Below are 22,848 nucleotides of genomic sequence, written 5' to 3'. Positions count from 1 at the left end.
TTGCCCCGATTTCGGCCTTGTTTTCTCCAGAAAACACCAGGAACAACAGCAGCAACTCAAGATTAAAGAATTCCATACTATTTTGCAAATTATGCAAGATACAAAGGGTCCTTACAAAGCAATTTTGTAAAATTAAAGCTGTAAAACTAAAATCCAACCCTAAAATTATCCAAAAAATTGTAAGTCATTCAACAACCATTCATCATATGAACAAATTACAGAATGCAACCTACCAATTCTGTAATATTAATCCTAGAACAATAAAATTTGGGACCAAATCCTAGTTCTGATACCAATTGAAGGAACCTTAATGTCCAATGCGAAAGTAGGGGATCAGTCCCAAAAATATTTTCACAGAATAGCAAATTTTACAGAACCAAAATTATGAATCACAACATAAATTAATTTACAACATGCATAGAAAAGAACGGAAGAAGGGTTAGAATCGTGACTTACCTTTGAAGAACAATTCTTCACGAAAGCCTCTTGTCCAGTCAAAATGATCCAAAACAATCACGATCCAAGATGGCCACCACCACAAAATCTTCCTTAGTATTCTCTATAGGGAAGAGAATTCTCAGGAGTTATGTGGGCTTTGAGTTTTGGGAGAGAGTGAGAGTTTTGATAGGCGAATTTTTCTTCTCATCGAGTGTTGGAGAGAATATTGAGAGATTGATCACTTCTATAAATATTCTATGAAGAAGACGATAGATCTTCTGGAAGAAAACTACCCCACACACCCACGTATTACTCAAAGAGAAAAGAAGGGGAAGGAAGGAGATAAAACTCATACCCAAAAATTAATTTAAAAAATAATTTAATAAAACAATTTAATAAATTATTTCAATACATGGATTGATATATATATATATATATATATGATAACGACCTTATCATTAAATTTATTAAACCATATGTTATATCAAATATAACACATAACATATAGTTTTAATATTGTATCAAATACAATATAACCTATAGTCTTATTTCTCTCAATAATACATGGTATTTAATATAAATCACATTTATTAACTTAATTATATGAATCATATCTACATAATTAGTATTTAAATCATATTCAAATATTTATTTTCTCTCAAAGTAAACTTTATATTATAATGTATCAAATACATTATATTAATATTAATTATATCATATATAATTATGTTAAATTAATTATATCGCATATAATTAATTCCCTCAATTAATTTGAACAATTCAAATTAATCCAAAATTAATTCTCAATAATCCCTGTTGAGCTACAAAAGCGACCTTATAGACCTGTAGATTGAAGCTTCAATGGTACTTGAATAATTAATTAAACTTATTTAAATAAATTATCCAACATCCATTAACTGTCGGTCACTCCACTAAAGACCGACAACTGCACTCTTCGTACTACAGATATGTTTCTATGTTCATTAGATATAACTAGTTAACAGTGCAATGACCCTTTATAAATTGGCCCCTATAGTTACATCTAATTCCTTAAGTATCACTAATCCCTCTAATGAACAATAAATCATAATCCCACTATGACCAAACCCCTCTTAGGCCAAGAGAGGGTGTGGCGCTACATTGTTCAAGCCCCGGAATCAGCCCTTAAGGGAGCAATTTATCTATTTACCCCGATATTGAGAAAGGAGTGAATTTCATTTTATGTAGTTGTGTTCCCAACTCCTCGATCAGATGAATCCTTAAAATGGTAGGCTTATTGAGTCGATAATCTGGCCACTCTCACCTATGCAAATCAAAGGACCGTTTTCATAGATAGAAATTCGCAGCTCACTCAGGATTCAGGTCATGTCACCTATGGTTATCTTGGTGAAATATAAGTCTCTATTATTAACAGTATTATATAATGAGACTAGTCATATCGTGGTCCTCTTATACAAATTCCTTTGTATAGAATACCCCTGCTCATATGTCTCCACATGAATGATCAGGATCAGATCATTTGTAGCACTTTACAACAATTGTAACATCTGCAAAGTAGGTCGTATTTGTAGTGCAACAAGGATAAGGTACCCAACCTTATCCATCTTCTACAGACCATTTAGGTTACCACTTAAACATGATCCACCTGTATGTCTCTACATACATGTTTAAGCTACAGAAGATAACCTTGGATATTAGTTTATTGGTTTGTGGGTTAATGCTACTAAATGTCAAATAAAACATCTCATATTTTATTAAATAAATGAAATGTTTGTACATTACAATTACAAACTACAAAACTCAAGAGATTTAGGGCATCAACCCCAACAGATAGATGTTATCCAATAACAAATAACAATTTTTGCTAAAAACTTTACGCTCTCAATTGCAATAGCTGAGACAACCTCCTCAATCCCTACTTTCATTGTCATTTCCCCAACCTCTAATTGTTTCTAGAATCAGATTCCTGAAATGAAGAACAAACATGATTAGTGGCTCCTAAATTGAGTGTCCAAACAGAATCATCATTCTCTACTAAACATGTTTCCAAAACAAGCAAATCAGATTTAACTGTTTTGGACTTGTTCCTTTCAGTCAAAGATTTTTCTATGATAACTTCATTCCTTTCAACAAAATTTGTTGGGTTTTATGCCATAAAACTCATAGATAGTAATTGTTATTAATTGACCGTCATCAATAAAGAGTTATCGAAGTTAATTCAATAAATGCTATTGATTGTGTTGTATCCTATTTTGTCTTAATAATCCTAAATCCAATAAACTAACATCCAAGGCTGCCTTATGAGTTTGAATTGTATGTGGAGACATATGGGGATCAATGTTCAAGATACAGTCTGAAGGGTCTATAGTATAGGGATAAGGTCGAGTACCTTATCCTAGTGACACTATAGATACAATCCAATTTGTATTTGATACAAATGCAATGATCCAACACGTTCGTGTAGGTGACACACGAGTAGAGGTATCTTATGCTATAAGTTTGCGTAAGATCGGACCATGAAATAGTAACAACTAGATGTAAAGCCGTTAACTAGTTAGATTCCTATTTCAATTGGATGACTTAGGCAACTTAGTCTTAATCTTAAGTATATTATGACTTCTATTCATGAGGGACTGTCCTTTGATTTGTATGGGTGAGAGTGGCCAGTTTGTAGACTCGATAAACCTACCACTTTGGGGACAAGACTGAGTGGGAAGCTGGGAACATAATAATACAAGATGGAATTCACTTCTTCCCGACTTCGGGGTAAGTAATTGAGTGTTGCCTCAAGTGGTGTCTCCGAGATTTGAACAAAAAGTCGTACTCTCTTATTGACCCGAGAGGGATTTCTATTTATTGGTTTGACCATAAATAGGTTGTTCATTAGAGAAGCACTGATACTTAAGGAGTCAGAGGTAACCCAAGGGTAAAACGATATTTTGACCCAATTTGAGTTATGAACACTCATAAAGGACTAATTTGCTATTATTGGTCTATACCCATGGACACAGAAATATATCTGCAGTGAGAATAGTGCAATTGTGAGTCTTCAGTGGAGTGTACCCACAGTTAACAAATATTAATTAATTTGGTTAATGAGTTTAGCCAATTAATCTCATATCGTTGGAGCTTCTGATCTGCAGGTCCACAAGGTTCCCTTGTTAGTTCACTAAAGAATATTAAAGATGAATGATTTGAATTGTTCAAATCAAATTGAGAAAATTGTATATTAATGTGATTGATATGTAATTGATTATGGATGTGATCTATAATTTAAATTAATTTGGAGAGAAAAATTTATCAATTAAATTAATAGAGAGGTGGTGCACATAAATATACGATGTTTATTTATGTTAATTAAATATATATGTTAAATTGGATTTAATGCATAGATGGTTATTTTATTAATGTGCTAATTAATTAAATAAATGTTATTTAATTAATTGAGCACAAGGATAAATTGGGAAAGACTTGCGAAGGGGTTAACCCTTCTCTAATACATTCTTCCTTATGGCCCTTTTGGGCCATATTTTCATTTGGTGAATTTCGACCCAACCACCAAAAGAAAGTCCCCTCTACTCTCTTCAAAGAAATCTCTCTACCTCTTCCTCTTCCTCTTCTAATAGTTGGATACCACCTATCCTTCTATTGGAATCCTAGAGAATAACAAGGATATTCTCGTGGTAGTGTTCAAGATCGATTGAGGAGACGTTCGTTGGAAAACCGAGAAGATCTTTCTAGAATTTTGGGAATCTTCAAAGGTAAGAAATAGTTCTCCTTCTTAGTTTCCCTTCTCCATCTCATGCTATTTCATATGTTTATCCTTCATATGTTCTGTTTTAGAACACTGTTTTTATTTCTTCAAAAATTGGTTTTGAGATGCAAGGCGTTCATACGCTTCCACTCAGGATTTGATCCCTACAAAATTAACGTAGACTATCATATCGAAAACTTGTTTCCGAACAGATGTTCCCTCTTCCAATTTTGCATTATGAATGAGTTTAAGCACCTGTGCAAAGACTCCATCATCTCATGAGCAATTTGCATAGACTCAAGCATCTTAGCCAAGACATCTAGTATGCTTGCCAAGATGTGGACTTGAACTTGTTGATTAGCCTTTATCCACTTGTCATATGCCTTACGAACATTTTGTTCGGCATTTGGACCAGGGATCTGAGAACATTTCTCATACAAGACAAATTCTAGATCATTTACCACTAACTTTGTATTAATTAAAATTTTCCAAGTTGTATAACGTTTAGTAGTTAATAAATGGGAAGCTAATAAGGAAATAATTGAATTTGACAAACAAATTCATTTATATTAGATAACTTATATAACTCTTAGAAACAAATTCAATCACGTTTTAGCAAAAAAGTAATGAACCCTAACCATTTTTTGCAAGGATACTTCAGTGATTTAGAATAAAAGGCACCTTACAACAGTCAGTTGTTCCTTCACTGAATTGAGATATTATCAACCCAATATTACACCAGAATAACTCTTACTCTTATAATATTTAGTTACCACTTATTTTCTCAGAATTTCATTAACTACCTTAATGAATTCTTGTAAGTGTAACCCATCATTTTAGAAATTATAATATTTTCCCTAACAAGTCTACCGTAAGGAAGAAATGAGTAACAAAAATCATAATCCTATCTTTTTCAAGAGTTAACACTAATGTTGACCAAGCAAACACCATTCATATGGGAACGCATCAAGGCACCTAGAGGCCAAGCATAAATCATATGATGTCATCTAATGATGAAAACCACAGGATATGTTGAGACATGTTCCTCTCCCACTTATTATAAATACTATCTCTAATTTACCTTAATATTGATCCACGTAAACACAATTTGTAAGGGGATGCATCAAGACGCCTCGAGGCCAAGCATGAATCTCACGACGTGAATTACCCGAGAACGCAAAAGAATCAAACATATCATATATTGTTATCTCCCACTAAGTATTTTAAAACCTAAGGTTTATTACTTATGTAAATCTGACTAATCAATTTATCTAAGTCTTTTATTAAAATTTGCCCAATATAATTCTTATATTGGATAGTTAACAATGCATGATTATTATTCATTAAATATTTTAATAAATTTAGTCAGTATGCTTATAAAATATTTGACTAATTCACCTTTCAAGCCGGTTCTCAGGTAGGAGTATTCCGTTTCTATCAACTTAAATATTCCGTTTTAGTCATTAATTAAATTTAACAATAATTTACTAGGAAATGGCATGCTCAATGTAATTTCATTTTCATAATATAATATAACACTTATATCAATCACTAATGAAAATAAAACCATATCCATCATATATATATATAACAATTATAATAAAGTATGATGCATGAATATACTTAATAATACATACAACTATATAATATAACACTTATATCAATCACTAATGAAAATAAAACCATATCCATCATATATATATATAACAATTATAATAAAGTATGATGCATGAATATACTTAATAATACATACAACTATATAATATAACACTTATATTAAATAATATGGATGTACATGCTAATAGGATCATGCAACTATATATATAACATTTATATTAAATATGATGCATGATTAATGTTTATCTTAAGGTGAGATTTTAAAACTATATTACTTACATTATACAACATATTAAATTTAATCATACATCAAATGTAAAATTAAATAAACAGCAAAAATTTGATTGAGTTTTGATACCGTAAAAAAATAATTAAATCAATGTAATCATATTATATTAATTTAATTAATTAAATAACAAAAAGTATATATAATTCGAAAATACAAAAAAAAAAAAAAAAAAAACTACCCAGAGGCTCGAACCCACGACCTTCAACCACCTGGATCGTGCACGTATAGGGCTCGAAGCGTCGTGACGCTTATGATGTAGCATAACACTACGCACATTGCTTCCAGCGTCATGACATTATTGAGCGCCACGTCGCTAAGCTTCTGTGTTGCAACGTAAAGGTTAGCATTGCAACACTCTCATTTTATGCCCTAACACATAATGCATTTCTGTGCTTCATTCTTGGTCTATTTCTGCTCTATTTTCCATCGATCTTTTCAGCAACTCTTGTTCCTCGATCGACGTGGACTTACAGACTCAATTACATAAATTAAATGTCCAAAACAACAGGCCCTTACAACTTTAATCAAAATTAAAACAATAAACTAAGTATCAAATTCGAAAACATCTAATCTTGCAAACCATACATTCACAGTGCAGAACATAATCCCATCATTTCTTTGATTTTCATTTCAAATTGGAAAACAAAATGCATAATCTATCTTTGATACCAATTGAAGGAATCAAATTCCTTTGTGGAAGTGCATGAATGTCGTGCAATTGAAATTCAATTTAAAACACACAAAATGCAGAGAAATAAACAAAGAAAAACAAAGGATAAACATAGTTATTAAGCATGTGTTCTACAGAGAAAGGGAAGAAGAAATTGCTTTCCCTTGTATAATTTCCTTCTTCTCATAATTGCTCTCCAAGAGTAACGAACAACACAAACTATTCTGCACAAATCCTGGAAAAACAACCTAATGAATAAGACACCGCCACTTAGAGCCTCTGCTAATCTAAGGCAAGGGATAGAAAGTGCAGTCTCCTTTTTGCTTCTGGGATAAGGAAAATGCAGAATGATTGAGATAGTGAAAGTTCTTGGGAGAGAGTTCTTTTATCAATTCTTTCGTTATGATCACCACCTCTTTTGTTTTTTAATTCAGACAATATATAAAAAAAACGGAAGAGATGGAAGTTACTTTAACTCCCATCAACGTGATGCAGAATAATTCCTCTAAAATGGGGAGTTATATTACAAGAAATAATAAATACGATAGCTAACGAAAAAGACTATAAAAGATCTTTTATAGCCTTTTTCGAAGGTTTTGACAGCCCATGTTATTAAAAGTCCGAGATTTTTTATAACACTTTTGTAGAGTTATATTGGATGCTATAATAAAATATGAAGGTATAGCTTATTTACTTTGCTATAAAAACATTTAATAGCGTCTTTTACTAAAGCTTGAAAGACTATAAAAGATCTTTTATAGCCTTTTTCGAAGGTTTTGACAACCCATGTTATTAAAAGTCCTAGACTTTTTATAGCATTTTTGTAGAGTTATATTGGATGCTATAATAAAATATGAAGGTATAGCTTATTTACTTTGCTATAAAAATATTTAATAGCGTCTTTTACTAAAGCTATGGTATGTTGATATAACTAAAATGATATGCTATCTTTAACTTATAATGGCACGTTTTTACGCTATAATACAGTATTTATAACTTTAATCCTATGCTATAGTAAGGTTATTTAGTCTTTTCTAATAGCTATAATTATTATAATAATCTTTTGATAACACTTTTTTTTCACTATATATATTTTGTTATAGCTTTGCTCATGGCTACAAAAGGTACAATTTTTTTTCTCAACAAGAATAATTTGTATAATCATTCTTCATATTTGTGTTATAAATAAACTCGTGACTCAAGCTCAACCCACACATATTAAATACTTTATAACACATTAAATATCATGACTTTCATTTATAATGAAAATTTCTAAATCTATCAACATTAAAAAAAAAACTACAATGTAATCATTTCCTAGAACAAAGTATACGAATGATATAGACACATATTAAATAAACAAACATAACAAAAAAAACCTATTGAATAATAGCACAAGTCATTTAGATTAGGATTACTAAGGGAAATTGTCGATTTTAACTTTTGTCTGTGAAGTTACTTTATGAGACAAACTTCACGAGACAAAGTCTATACAGCAATAGCAAAGAAAAAATATACTAGTTATAGATAGCCTTTCAAGTGCACTTCCTAAAGTTTGCCTGATCTCCCACCCCTCTAACACACGTTAAAAATACAAATATGTCTGCCTATAACCAAACCATCCTAACCTTATTCACATTAACAAGAAAAGAAAGTACTTATGGAAAAGTAATTAGAACAAGGCAAAGTGGTAGGCAGAGTGGTTTTGTTATGCAAAGTGGCTTTGTTATTTGAATATCAAAGGAAAAATGAACTCCACCGGTTGCAATAAGCATGGTGTCACCAACCGATAGGGAATAGAATCATTCAGGCTCTATAGAAAACTTACTTTTCTCATTCACTCTCCTAAGAAGCAAGTTTATAAACATGGCAAGTGCACCAAGAAACTATTTGACCTTAAACATTAAATTTCTTAATAATCTCTTGGACTTTATCTCAAGTGAAGAGAAATTGAAATGAACTATATGGGTTATTCTACCAATGAAAGAGAAAAACACACACATGCACCTACACTTCAACAATGAAATAATAGTAGATCTCTCCTAACTTAGCAAGAAACAACGATCTCGAGCTGGATCAAGCACGAAAAAATCATCAATACAAGCAAAACACAATTCTGAATGCTTCTGTGAAAGAGTTAATAAAATCAAGCAACATAGGAATGTTTTCAAAAAATTGTTTGTTGAGATTAAATTGTTATCCATGGATATTCTGAATCAATGGAGGAAAAAAGAACAATAAAAACAACATACTTTTGATAAACCAATAGAAAATAGTGCAAAAAAGAAGTCTACTCTCTAGTTTATCAGCTGAAGTTTCAAAAGCCCGCGTCCAGTAGTTTTGTAGTTAGGATTTGTGTGATTTTCATATACAAACTGCAGTACAATTCATATAATTAGTTGACTATTGAAATCTCTACACTGCAAAGTGAGGTTAAAGTAGACATAAGTCATGCAACAACATAAAAAGAAGTGGAATGGGCCTTGATAGGTGCAGAACACAATAATGGTGGGATTCTTGACAAGGAAGGTAGAAGAACTGAAACAGATTAACAAAAAATTTCCACTCAGTAAATTAAATAACCATAAAATGAAGGACAAGTCTACCACAATAGCGTATAAAACAAAAAACTATAAATCAACAAACAATCATAAACTAAATTAATTTGAGATTAACCTTCTCCTAGACTACCAAGAAGTGATAGTTTGTATATGTTGTTGGGCTAAAAGATTTGCAAACTTTTCTACTGTAGTCTTTACAAATTTCTACTTCATGAGTATTATTAATCCAAATTTTTGTTCTAAGTCACTATTACACCATTTCATATCTCAAATTTTGTCCAAATTTTTAAAGAATTTCTACTTCATGAGTATTTTTTAAAGTTTATGAAAGTTTATGGGTAATATTGAAACATTTAAAAGTATTAGAGTATTTTTAAAACAAATGACATATCAAGTTATTTATAATTTAACTAAATCAGTAATTTGATAATGGTATTATTGAGATTGGTGTTCTAATTCTCCCGGAGTCTCGTAGTTTGAAAACTTTGTACACATTGTTATTAATAAAATAAGAGTAATTTTATTTGCATTTACTCATATCCAATAAACAAATATCCGTGGTTATTGTATGTAAACTTAAGTATGTATATGAGATATACAAGTGGATTATGCCTTAAGTAATAACCTAAATGATTTGTAGTATAAGGATAAAGGAGGGATACTTTATCCTTGTGACACTACGGACACGGACCACTTTGTAGAGGTTTACAAGTGTTGTAAACTACTACAGATGGTCTGATCCTGACCATTCATGTGGAGACATGTGAGCGGGGGTGTCCTATAAAAAGAGTTTGCATAAGACCGGACCACGAGATGATTCGTATCTTTATATAACGCCGATGATAATTGAGACTTACATCTCACTAAACGACCATAGGTGACATGACCTTAATCCTGAATGTTTTGGGAACTCCTGCCTATGAGGGCAGTCCTTTGATTAGTATGGGTGAGGGTGACCAAATTTTCAACTCAACAAGCCTACCTTTCTGGGGATTTGTCTGATTGGGGAGTTGGGAACTCAGTTACACAAGACGAAATTCAATCTTTCCCCGAAGCAGGGGTAAGTAGATAGATTGCTCTCTTAAGGGCTAATTTCGGGTCTTGAACATAGTGGTCACGCCCTCTCTTTAGAAGAGAGAACTTAGTAATAGTAAGACTATGACTTATTGTTCATTAGAGGAATCAGTGGTACTTAAGGAGTTAGATGTAACTATAGAGGCAAAATGATAAATTAACCCAATTGTACTTACGAGCGACTTGTGAAGGGTTGTTGTACTGTTGATTGGTTAATATGGACACAGAAATATATCTGTAGTGAGAAGGGTGCAGTTGTCGGTCTTTAGTGGAGTGTTCGACAGTTAACGGATGGTGGATCTGAAGGAAATCAAGCACGAGGATTTCCATGAGCAGCGAAAGGGATCATTCTAAATTCCATTCGAATTGAACATAAATAATTAGAGTTTAGAAATGGAAACTAACAGGCTATGCTTATAAAGAAATTACAGCATGCTAAACGATGATACAAGGGATAGAGGATGCATACCTTTGAAGAACCATTCTTCCCGAATCCCTCGATCAATCTACAAGCGTCCAAGACAGCCCTCGAACACAACGAACAGAACACAACACGAACACAACAAACACAATGATCGGCCAAAAACCCCTTGAAACCAATCGAGTCTAACTCAATCCACAAATTAAGTGAGGACACCACCACAATAGTTACCTTGGTATTCTCGGTGTGAGAATCTCGAAGTTGTGAGCTCTGTATGATCTTGGCTTGAGGAAGAGACTGGAGGACTACAATCGAGTAGACAATCGAGTAAGTGGGAAATAAGCAATTGGTCTATCATATAGACGATGTGCTCGATCGTTTAGTAAACGAAGCCTATCGCATAGATTTTTACTACTCGATCATGTAGTAACGATCAAAAGGTCAATGATTGTATTGTCAACTCTTAAACGATCGTTTAGTCTCTGAATGCTATCGCTTAGTGAAACTTTTTCACTTGATAGCTTGTTGATGACATGCAGAAATGCATGTCATCTTAGGCCTTTTACTTAGAATTATGAAGGTTGTTAAGTAGAATATACGACAATTATGCTAGGAATTCATGAGAAAATGAGCTTGCGTCGTTCAGCATGATGAATCTCGGCTAACCCATTATTATGCGATATTATGCGTTCAATGTTCTATTTTTGTAGCTAACGCAGGAAGTAGACGCAAACGCGGAAATCGAACCACCGCATAAACGACTACATGCGGAGAAACTATCCATCGCAAAGGTGAACGCGTTCAATCAATGCATGGATGTTGCGGTAATCAGCCGCATGCGTCCATCGCATGGGAGTTGCGCTTGTCAAGCGATTGCAGTCATCATGTAGAGTTACGGTATTAAGCAAATGTGGTTACTGAATGATTATGGCTACGCAATAATGCATACTAATGGAATCAATGCAAGGTTGGTGGAATGAACGCATCAACGTATCTACCTTGGAAAAATCAAAAACTGATGTTGACATTTCACCTACCACGCCGTTAGCAGCAGATATTCAGAAAGGACTAAACGCGCCGAATTTCAGAATCAGAGTAGTCCATTAATGCTGTCGGCAATCCAGGCTCTATATAAAGAAGCCGATGAGCAGAAATTCAACTTGTCCGGGGATTATCCCTACAACCCAGGGTTTTCCCTGCGATCCAGACAAAATGTGTAAGAAGACCTTTGAGATTTCTTCACCTCCTTCCTCCATTCCGAGTGACAACCGACACTAGATCTCGAGAGAGTCAGCTCCACTGCCTATCCATGGCACCACTTGCAGCCTTGACGCACATCCATTGGAAGTAATTCTTTGCTTTCAGCTGGTCATTTCATTTTTCTTTCTTTTCTTATATTGTATTGTATACATTTTGTGATTAAGGAATTAATACATTTTGTGTTTAATACATTTCTATGTTTCCTTCGATTCCATCTCCATCTTCTTTACTTAGCATCTTTAACTTCATTGCATCACTTAGTGAGATTGCTTGAGTATCGCATACTTAGTCATGTGGATTAGGGATATGAAGCATGTAGCAAACTATCGAGAGGTGTGCGTTGTGCGAGTATGTGAGAAAACCTTATTTGCTTAGTGTGAAGTTGCGCCAATGCCTGTTTATAGGCTAACGCATTACTTGTCTATGAGTAAAGTCAGCATCAACCAACTGCCCGAGAGGGTAAGTGGTTGGTCACATTAAGCAATGTAAGTCATTGTTCACTAGGGATAGGAACAATCTTAGGTCAGCAAAGTTCATGCGATTACCTTGTCCTATGAGTGTTTCATTCATCATTTAGGCTTACTTGGGAGAGTATTCTAAAACCCAAATCTAAGACTCGGGAGAGTGGATTGGAATGCATAGGCAAGAATAGGGATCTTAGAGATAAGCTCTGTTTGCTTTCACACAGTATATGCACCTTACGGATGGGATATTGCATGCATCCAAGAAGTAGGATATGGTGGTTGTATGCGGTCATCTCGACACTTATGTATACCCACCACATACGTCCTAGATTTAGGCTTTTAGTGTGTGGAGTATGATCAAATGGCTTGCGTTGACTAAGGTTGCCCTTGCGGTCACTCTTAAGGGTTGCAATGAAAACATCTCCGCATTTTATCTATTTTCCTATTAATTTGTTACATGTCAAGAGTTGTCGTGTTTCTACCTCTCATTCTCATTCTCATTTGTTGTCTGTTAGTTAGAAGTAGGAGTAGGATTAGCTTAGCAACCCCTCCAACATTCTTTTATCTAACCGTCGCATGCACATTACCTCGGATCACTCAAGAAACTTGCGTTCGCGTTATACTTGGCGTGAACGCAAGAAAACTTGTGACAGGACGCATGGTCAGCGAATACATTCGTTAACGCATAGTCATTCCAACGCATGACCATCGACGCATGACTTTCAACACTTACCTTAAGAACATGCATCGCATATTACGTCCAAGGGATTTTAGTTGTCGAGTATTTGACGTCTAATTTCTCCATGAGTTCTTTCCAAATAAAGTAACTTCTAATTTTAGGAAAACAATTTTCCTTTTATCTCACGGTTACCATAAAATCACCAATAACCTCACACTCAATCGGTTATTAGAGAACAAGATTTAATTATCATATAATTAATATATTATAAATAAATATGATAACCAACTTACCATATTATATTTATAACCTATAGTTTTAATATTTCATCTCATGAAACATACAAACCATAGTTCTTTTTCTATTTTATGATACTTGATATAAATCATATTTATATCAATTCCTTTACTTGATGTATCTCATACATCACACCAATTATATCATATATAATTGAATTTCCTATTATCAATTTGAACACTTCAAATCAAACCCAATAATTGATTCTCAACTTGAACCCATTGAGTTATCAAGCGAACTTTATGGACATGTAGCTTGAAGCTCCAACAGTACGTGAATAACTGACTAAACTCTTTAGTCACAGGATCCACCATCCGTTAACTGTCGAGCACTCCACTGAAGACCAAAAGCTATACTCTTCTCACTACATATATATTTCTATGTCCATATCAACCAATCAACAGTGCAATAACCCTTCACAGATCGCTCGTAAGTACAGCTGGGCCAATTTACCATTTTGCCTCTAAAGTTACATCTAACTCCTTAAATACCACCGATTCCCCTAATGAACAATAATTCATAGTCCTACTATGACTGGGTCCTTTCTTCCAAAGAGAGGATGTGACCACTATGTTTAAGATCTGGAATCGGCTCTTAAGGGAGCAATCTATCTACTTACCCCTACTTCGAGGAAGGAGTAAATTTCGTCCTGTGTAACTGAGTTCCCAACTCCCCAATCAGAAAAATCCCCAAAAAGGTAGGCTTGTTGAGTTAGCAATCTGGCCACTCTCACCTACACTAATCAAAGAACCGCCCTCATAGGTAGGAGTTCCCAAAACACTCAGGATTAAGGTCATGTCACCTATGGTCGTTTAAGTGAATGTAAGTCTCAATTATCAACGGCATTATATAAAAAGAGTAATCATCTCATGGATCGATCTTATATAAACTCTTTGTATAGGACACCCCCGCTCGCATGTCTCCATATGAATGGTTAGGATCAGACCATCTGTAATAATTCACAACACTTGTAAACCTCTACAAAGCGGGTCGTATCTATAGTGTCACAAGGATAAGATATCCTTCCTTTATTCGTATACTATAGACCTTCTAGATTATTACTTAAGGGGTGATCCACTTGTATATCTCATATACATGCTTAAAGTTACATACAATAACCACGGATCTTAGTTTATTAGATATGGGTAAATGCAAATAAAATAACTCTTATTTTATTAATAACAATGTGTATAAAGTTTACAAACTACAAGACCCTGGGAGAATTAGGACACTAATCTCAACAGGATCTCGTGACTAAAAAGTTTAGTCAGTTATTCACGTACCATTGGAGCTTCAAGCTACAGGTCCATAAGGTCCCCTTGGTATCTCAATGGGTTTAAGTTGAGAATCAGATTTTGGGTTTGATTTGAAGTGTTCAAGTTAACAGGAGGAAATTCAATTATATACGATATAATTGGTGTGATGTATGAGATACATCAAGTAGAGAATTAATGTAAATATGATTTACATTAAGTACCATAAAATAGAAAATGAACTATGGTTTATATGTTTCATGAGATGAAATATTAAAACTATTAAGTTATAAATATAATATGATAAGTTGGTTATCATATTTATTTATAATATATTAATTATATGATAATTAATTTCTTTTTCTCTAATAACTAATTGAGTGGGAGGTTATTGGAAGTTTTATGGTAACTGTGAGATAAAAGAAAAAAAATTTTCTTAAAATTCGGGGTTACTTCATACGGAAAGTACTCACGGAGACAATCTATCAAGTGAAAGAGTTTCACTAAGCGATAGTGTTCAGAGACTCAACGATCGTGTAAAGTTGACTATACGATAGTCACTCAGCTGATCGTAGCTATACAATCGAGTGGCTAAGTCTATACGATAGGCTGTCGTTTACTAAACGATCGAGCACATCGTCTATACGATAGACTGTGTTCTTATCTCCCACTTGCTCAATCGTCTACTTGATCGTAGACCTTCAATCTCTTCCTCAAGCCAAGATCATACAGAGTCCACAACTTCTGGATTCTCACACCAAGAATACCAAGGTAACCATTGTGGTGGTGTCCTGACTCTGTTTGTGAATCGAGTTGGACTCGATTAGGTTCGTGGAGGCTATGTTCATTGTGTTCGAGTTTTTTCGGTCGTTGCATTCGAGTGTTGCTGTTATTTGACGCATTGGAGACTAATCGAGGGAGTCTTATAGAATGGTTCTTCTGAAGGATCTCTTACCGAAGAGTTCCATGAGTGTGTTCGGATCGCTTCAATTTCACAGTGACCGAAATACCCAATATACGTTCAAACACACAGTTATGCAAACGAACAGTCAATTAAAGGCATGCTTTGAACAAAAATAAATGAGGGAGAGAGTTGCCATACCAGTTGAAGACATTCTTCAAACTTCGGAATCAATGTAGCAGAAACCTCTACCCAATCAACCAATGCCCAAACAATCGCACAAACACAAACGCCGCAGGGACGACACCACCAGAAAAAAGCCCCAGATATTCTCAGAATGAGAACCCAAAGTGTGGTCTTTGGTGAATTTGGTACAGGAAGAAGGACGAACAGATCGTGTAGGCGATAAGCAAGTGGGAGGGGAAAAGACGCTATCGTATAGCACGATGCTTATCGTTTAGGAGAAACTACACGATCGTGTAGACTTTATTAAACGATCATTTAGGAAAAGGTATACGATCGTTTAGCTAACACGGCATACTATACGATCGTTTAGGGAAGCTATTTGATCATTTAGTACTTAGTGTGTGATCATTTAGGCGCGAGGTGGATGATCGTCTAGGCGCAGAATGACTATCGTATAGGTTCTCGATTTACTTAAGCGATCGTTTATGATTCACCAACGCGCTCCTCTAACTTTTTCGAACGATTGATTCAAAATGAAAACCAATTTCATTTTAATTCATTGGTTACAATAACTGACGCATTCCCACTAACCCATGTCCGAACATGATTTTTGGGTTAATTATCATATAATTAACCAACTAAAATATTAATAAATATAATCATATTGTATTTTTAACCTATAGTTTGATATCACATATCTACTATAGTATATGATTTATATCAAGTTTTCTCCAAAATAATGTATCTCATACATTTAGCCAATTATATCATATATAATTAACTAGTCCAATTATATCATATATAATCGATCTTCCTCTTGTCAATTTGAACATTTCAAATTAACCCAAATACTGATTCTCGACTTTATCCAAGCTACCCAGGGGACCTAATGAACCTGTGGCTCAAAGCTCCAACGGTGTGTGAATAGCTGACTAAACTCTTTAGCCATGAGATCCACCATTCATTAACTGTCAGACATTCCACTAAAGACTAACAGTTGAACTCTTCTTATCACAGATATATTTCTGTGTCCATCGGATATAACCAATCATGAGTACGATGATACTTCACAGTGCTAGTAAGTACAGCTGGACCAAATTACCATTTTTCACCAGTAGTTACATCTCACTTCTTAAGTACCACTGATTCCTCTAATCAACAATACAAAATAGTTCAACTATGTGTGAACATCTCTCGGGCCATGAGAAGGTATGTGTGGCGCCACATCGTTTAAGCCCCAGAATCAACCCATAAGAGAGCTATCTATCTACTTACCCCTACTTCAGGGAAGGAGTGAATTTCATCTTATGTAGCTGAGTTTCCAGCTCCCAAATCAGACGAATCCCCAAAATGGTAGTTTCAAATCGGCGACCTGGCCACTCACACCCATACAAACCAAAGAACTGCCCTCAATGGCAGGAGTTCCTAACTCACTCAGGATTGAGGTCATGTTACCTATGGTCATCCTAGTGAAGTGAAGTCTCTATCATGATCGATGTTATATAATGAGACGTTAACACTTCGTGGTTAGGTCTTATACAAACTCTTTGTATAGGACGCCTCCGCTCGCATGTCCCCAACATGAATGATCAGGATCAACCATCTGTGACAAGCCACAACACTTATGATCATTCCACAAAGTGGGCCGCATCCGTAGGTTACCAGGATAAGGTTTCCCTTCTATGTCCATAACAGACCATTTTGGCTATCACTCAAGACATGATCCACTTGTATGTCACCACATACATGCTTGAGTTACATATAGATAACCAGGGAATTTAAGTTTATTAGTTTGTGGTAAAGCAAATAAAACATGCAACTGAGCAAAATACAAGATGTGATGAAAATATCATGTATTATACAATACAAGCGTTCGTACAAACTGTTTACAAACTACAGGACACGAGACTTTAGGGCATCAACCCCAACATCTTCAAAGGTACGCATACTTTATCCCTTGATACTATGATAGCATGCTGTAATTTATGTATAAGCATAACCTGTATGTTTCCATTTAAAGACTGTATTTTTTTGTGCTCAATTCGAATGGAATTTAGAATGATCCCTTTCGCTGCTCATGGGAATCCTCGTGTTTGATTTCCTTCAATTGGTATTAGAGACAGGTTATTCTAATATTCCAACTTACCGTTTCTGTTTTGAACTTCTTTTATAGTCGTGGGGGGTTTTAAGTTTTCTGCATTGCATTTAAGAGTTAAATGCGTTTGTGGATGTGTTGATGAATGTTTACGGGATGCTTGCCTCTGTTTAAATCTTTCTTTAAGTTTAAAAAGTATTAATTTGTAAGGTTCTCTGCATTTTTGGGCATAATTAACAAGCAACCGAGTCTGTATTCAAAGTGTTTGATGTTTATTGAGTCGTTCGTGATGAATTTTTGAAGCATGGAGATGTGGTTCTCATCAAGAAATAGGACCAAAGATTGGTCGTATCGTGTAGCCTAAGGTAAACGATCTTGAGATTTGGCTAAACGATCGTGTAGAAAAGTTATGCGCAATCGTGTAGTATTTACTAAACGATCGTTTAGCTAATGGGGTAAAGCGTTTACTCTATCGTGTGGATGCTGGAGGTAAATGATTGTATGGAGCATTTAATGCTCATTGTTTAATAAAAGGCACGTGCTAAACGATCGTGTAGCTCAGCTTGCTTCATCGCATAGTCACTGACTACACGATCACCTAGTATACGATACCTTACGCTTGCTCAGCGATCGTTTAAACGATTGTGCTTCATCACATCGTTGTCGTTTACTTGATCATTTAAGACTTACAATGCAAGATGCGCGCTGGACGATCGCGTGCCATCATGCTTCATCGCATGTCAAAGGTACACGATCGTTTATGTTCACACAGCAGTTGCAAACAATTGAGTAAAGAGTTTACTCTATCGTGTAGGCAATCACAAGGATTTGGTACATGATCAAGGAGACGTGTTTCTTTGTCCGGACAGTTCAAGATCCGGTTCGCCTGTTTGAACTGGAGACTCATTGTGCTTTGTAATAGTTAGCTTTGTTTTTTTAAGAATTTGAGGCTAATTATCCCGGTTCATCAACTTTTATTTAGGTTATGCATTTTATTCATGCATCATATATTATATGTGTTATAATATAGTTTCTGGCATGATGAAATTACAAGAAAGCATGCGCATGCATTATGAAATATAAGAGTTATATTAATGCATGCATTAAACATATCCATGCATCATCTTTATATTATAAGAGTTGTAGTATAAGAGTGTATGGAAGCATGTATGCTTGGTTCATTGCTTTGTTATATAAGTCTTATATAAAAGTATCAATGAATGAACAATGCATGGAGCATGACACTTAGGCTAATTTATAAGAGTTATGAATGCCTTTTATGTGTAACCTCGCATTGTGAATGGTTTTAGTTGTTTCCTATTATAAGCATTAAAATGAAAATTAGAACTAAAATCAATAAGAAAGAGTTGCATGCGAACTTAGGCGAACTCATGTTTTAAAAGGGTTTTAAAATTGGATTGAGATAGACCTAAGTTCAAGGTTCTAATGAGATTAGTACCTAAGTTAATCTTTTAAATTGGTTTAATAGGATTAAATTGATTTCCATAAAAGATTAAATTTGTATTAAATCTATCTATAAAGGACCTTTTGTCAAAGACGGGTTCTATCTAGGCTAGGGTACTTAAGCTGACGAAAATGAAACACCCCTACCTGGGAACCTACCTGGAAAAGTGAATTAGATAGATTTATTACAAGCATGCAACAGTGGATTAAAGACTTCGTTAAAGAGTTTAATAAATGATGATCAAAAGTTGTTCAACTTTCCAAAGTAAGAGTTACTTTTAGGCAAACCTAAAAAGTCACTTAGTTAAAATCGTTAGCCGTGTTCTTTTTCTAAGTAAACTAAACCCTAGGTTATAAAATACTCAGTGGGAGAAAGAGATATATATGATATGTCAATGACTCCACTCACATTTCTCACTGAATGTTCACGCTGTGAGATTCATGCTTGGCCTCGTGGTTCCCTAGGAGCATCCCCCTTCGGATGGTGTTTGAATAAGTCAATATCAAGGTGGACGGAGATAATTTTTATAGTAAGTGGGTGAAGGATGTATGTCAACATGTCCTGTGGTCTCCTTCATTGGTTCACACCGTGAGATCTTCTTGCACTGCCTCGTGGCGCCCTGGGAGCGTCCCCCTTCGGATGGCTTTTGTGTGGTTGGTCAATATCAAGGTGAACTTCGNACCGTGAGATCTTCTTGCACTGCCTCGTGGCGCCCTGGGAGCGTCCCCCTTCGGATGGCTTTTGTGTGGTTGGTCAATATCAAGGTGAACTTCGGAAATGGATAGGGTCACTTTAACTTTTGCCCCAATCAGATTTTTTCCCTTCGGATTGGCTGCTTGGGGCGGAACTCTAGGATCTAAAATGAAGGGTCACACTTACGGGAAGTTGTTAAGTAAGTTAATGATTTCTTGACCAAATCAATGATGGCTAGTCGTAATAGTAGCAAGAGTTATTCTGGTATTAATGACTGGTTGAGAATGTCTCAATTTAGAGGAGGGATAAATTGACTACCCTTCAGTGGCTTTGGCACTTTAGTGACGTGTTGGCCAAGAAACATGAATCGATGGTCTTAGCACGTAAGATCATAGAGTTCCTGTGGAGAATGTTTGGACAACATCTGGATAGCTCAAGCATAAGGCTCTGAAACACATCTTCAGCTCCAAAATGGAGGAAGACACCTCTGTTCGTGAACACGTGCTGAATATGATAGTCCACTTTAACGTGGCGGAGATGAATGGGTCTAAAATCGATGAGGGCAGTCAGGTTAGCATTATCCTGCATTCATTGCTGGAGAGTTTCCTCCACTTTGTTAGCAATACGATTCTTAACAAAGTGGATTACTCCCTTACCACTCTCCTCAACAAGTTGCAGACTTACCAATCCTTGCTGAAAAGTAAAGAGAAAAAGGGAGGTGAGGCAAATGTTGTCTCGTCCCCTAAAAGTTTCTATCGAGGTTCGACCTCAGGAACAAAGTATGCACCTTCAACTTCTAACTCTGGAAAGAGGAAGAAGAAGAAGGGTGGTAAAGGAAAAGGGAATGCGCCTGCTAACCTGCCACCTGTCACCCAGAAGAAACGTCCATCGCCAGTTGAAAAAGGAAAATGTTTCCACTGTAGCCAGGATGGACACTAGAAGAGGAATTGTCCTCGTTATCTGAAAGAAAAAAAGGCAGACAAGGCTAAGGCCAAGACTAAGGCCAAGGCAGACAAAGGTAAATATGATAACTTGTATTAGAAACTTGTTTAGTGGAGAATGATGATTTTGTTTGGATAGTAGATTCGAGCGCCACTAATTATGTATGTTCTTCTTTTCAGGGGATTAGATCCTGGTGATAACTGGAGACTAGTGAGATGACGTTACGAGTAGGCATCGGGTACGTTGTCTCAGCTGTGGTAGTGGGAGGCATCCAGTTAACTTTAAATAATAGGTTTCTTATATTAAAAGATGTATTTGTAATTCCTAAACTAAAAAGGAACCGTATTTTTGTAAAGTGTCTGTTACAATACAATTACACTATTTCTTTTAAATTGAATAAACCATTTATTCATAAGGATGGTGTTGAAATTTGTACTGCTAAACTGGAAAATAACTTGTATGTGCTAAGACCGTTAGCCTTAAGTTCCCTCCATAACATAGAGATGTTTAAATCTATTGTAACTCAATCTAAACGCCAACGAGTTTCTACAAAAGAAAATTATCAACATTTGGCACCTTCGATTATGGCACATCAATCTCAATAGGATTGAGAGATTAGTGAAGAATGGACTTCTAAGCGAGTTAGAGGAAAATTCTTTACCAGTATCCGAATCTTACCTTGAAGGTAAGATGACTAAAAGACCTTTTACTGGAAAAGGTTATCGATCCAAAGAGCCTCTTGAATTAGTACATTCTAACCTTTGTGGTCCTATGAATGTGCGAGCTCGAGGAGGCTATGAGTACCTTATCAGTTTTACTGATGATTACTCAAGAGATATGAGTATGTCTATCTGATGCAACAAAAGTCTGAATCTTTTGAAAAGTTCAAATTATTTAAGGCCGAAGTTAAGAATGCTTTGGATAGACGAATAAAAACACTTCGATCAGATCGAGGTAGAGAGTTTTTGGATTCTAGGTTCCAGGACTATTGATTAGAATGGAATCGTTTCCCAACTCTCAACACCAGGTACACTTCAGCAAAACGGTGTAGCAGAGAGGAGAAACAGAACCTTGTTGGACATGGTTCGTTCGATGATGAGTTACGCTTCCTTACCGGACTCGTTTTGGGGTTTCGCAGTGGAGACTGTGGTATACATTCTCAACTGTGTTCCTTCTGAGAGTATTGCAAGAACACCTCTGGAGTTGTGGAACAAGCGTAAAGCTAGTTTACGTCACTTCTAATTATGGGGTTGCTCAGCACATGTGCTTGAGGCAAATCCCAAGAAATTGAAATCACAATCGAGGTTGTGCCTTTTTGTAGGCTACCCCAAAGGTACACGATGAGGTTATTTTTATGATCCGTCCGAAAACAAGGTGTTTGTTTCCATGAACGTTACTTTCCTAGAGGAGGATCATATCAGGGAGCACAGTCCACGTAGTAAAGTCGTGTTAAGTGAGCTTTTCAAAGAAACTACTGAAACTTCAACAAAAGTTGTTAAAGAACTTGCTTCATCAACCAGAGTTGTTGATGATAGTTCATCTGGTACGTCAGTTCCACCTCAAGAGTTGAGGGAACCTCGACGCAGTGAGAAGATTACAAACCCACCTGATTGCTATCTGGGTTTCGCAGAAATCCTAGCTATGGTGACAGATGGCGACGTTGAGGATCCGTTGTCCTATAAAAAGACAATGGAGGATGTTGAACGGGATGAATGGTTCAAAGCCATGAATCTCAAGATGGAGTCGATGTACTTCAACTCAGTATGAGATCTTGTAGATCAGCCTGATG

The sequence above is a fragment of the Benincasa hispida genome, chromosome 2 (genome assembly GCF_009727055.1).
Source record: "Benincasa hispida cultivar B227 chromosome 2, ASM972705v1, whole genome shotgun sequence".
Classification (NCBI taxonomy): Eukaryota; Viridiplantae; Streptophyta; class Magnoliopsida; order Cucurbitales; family Cucurbitaceae; genus Benincasa; species Benincasa hispida.
Note: the sequence above shows the minus strand (reverse complement) of the source record.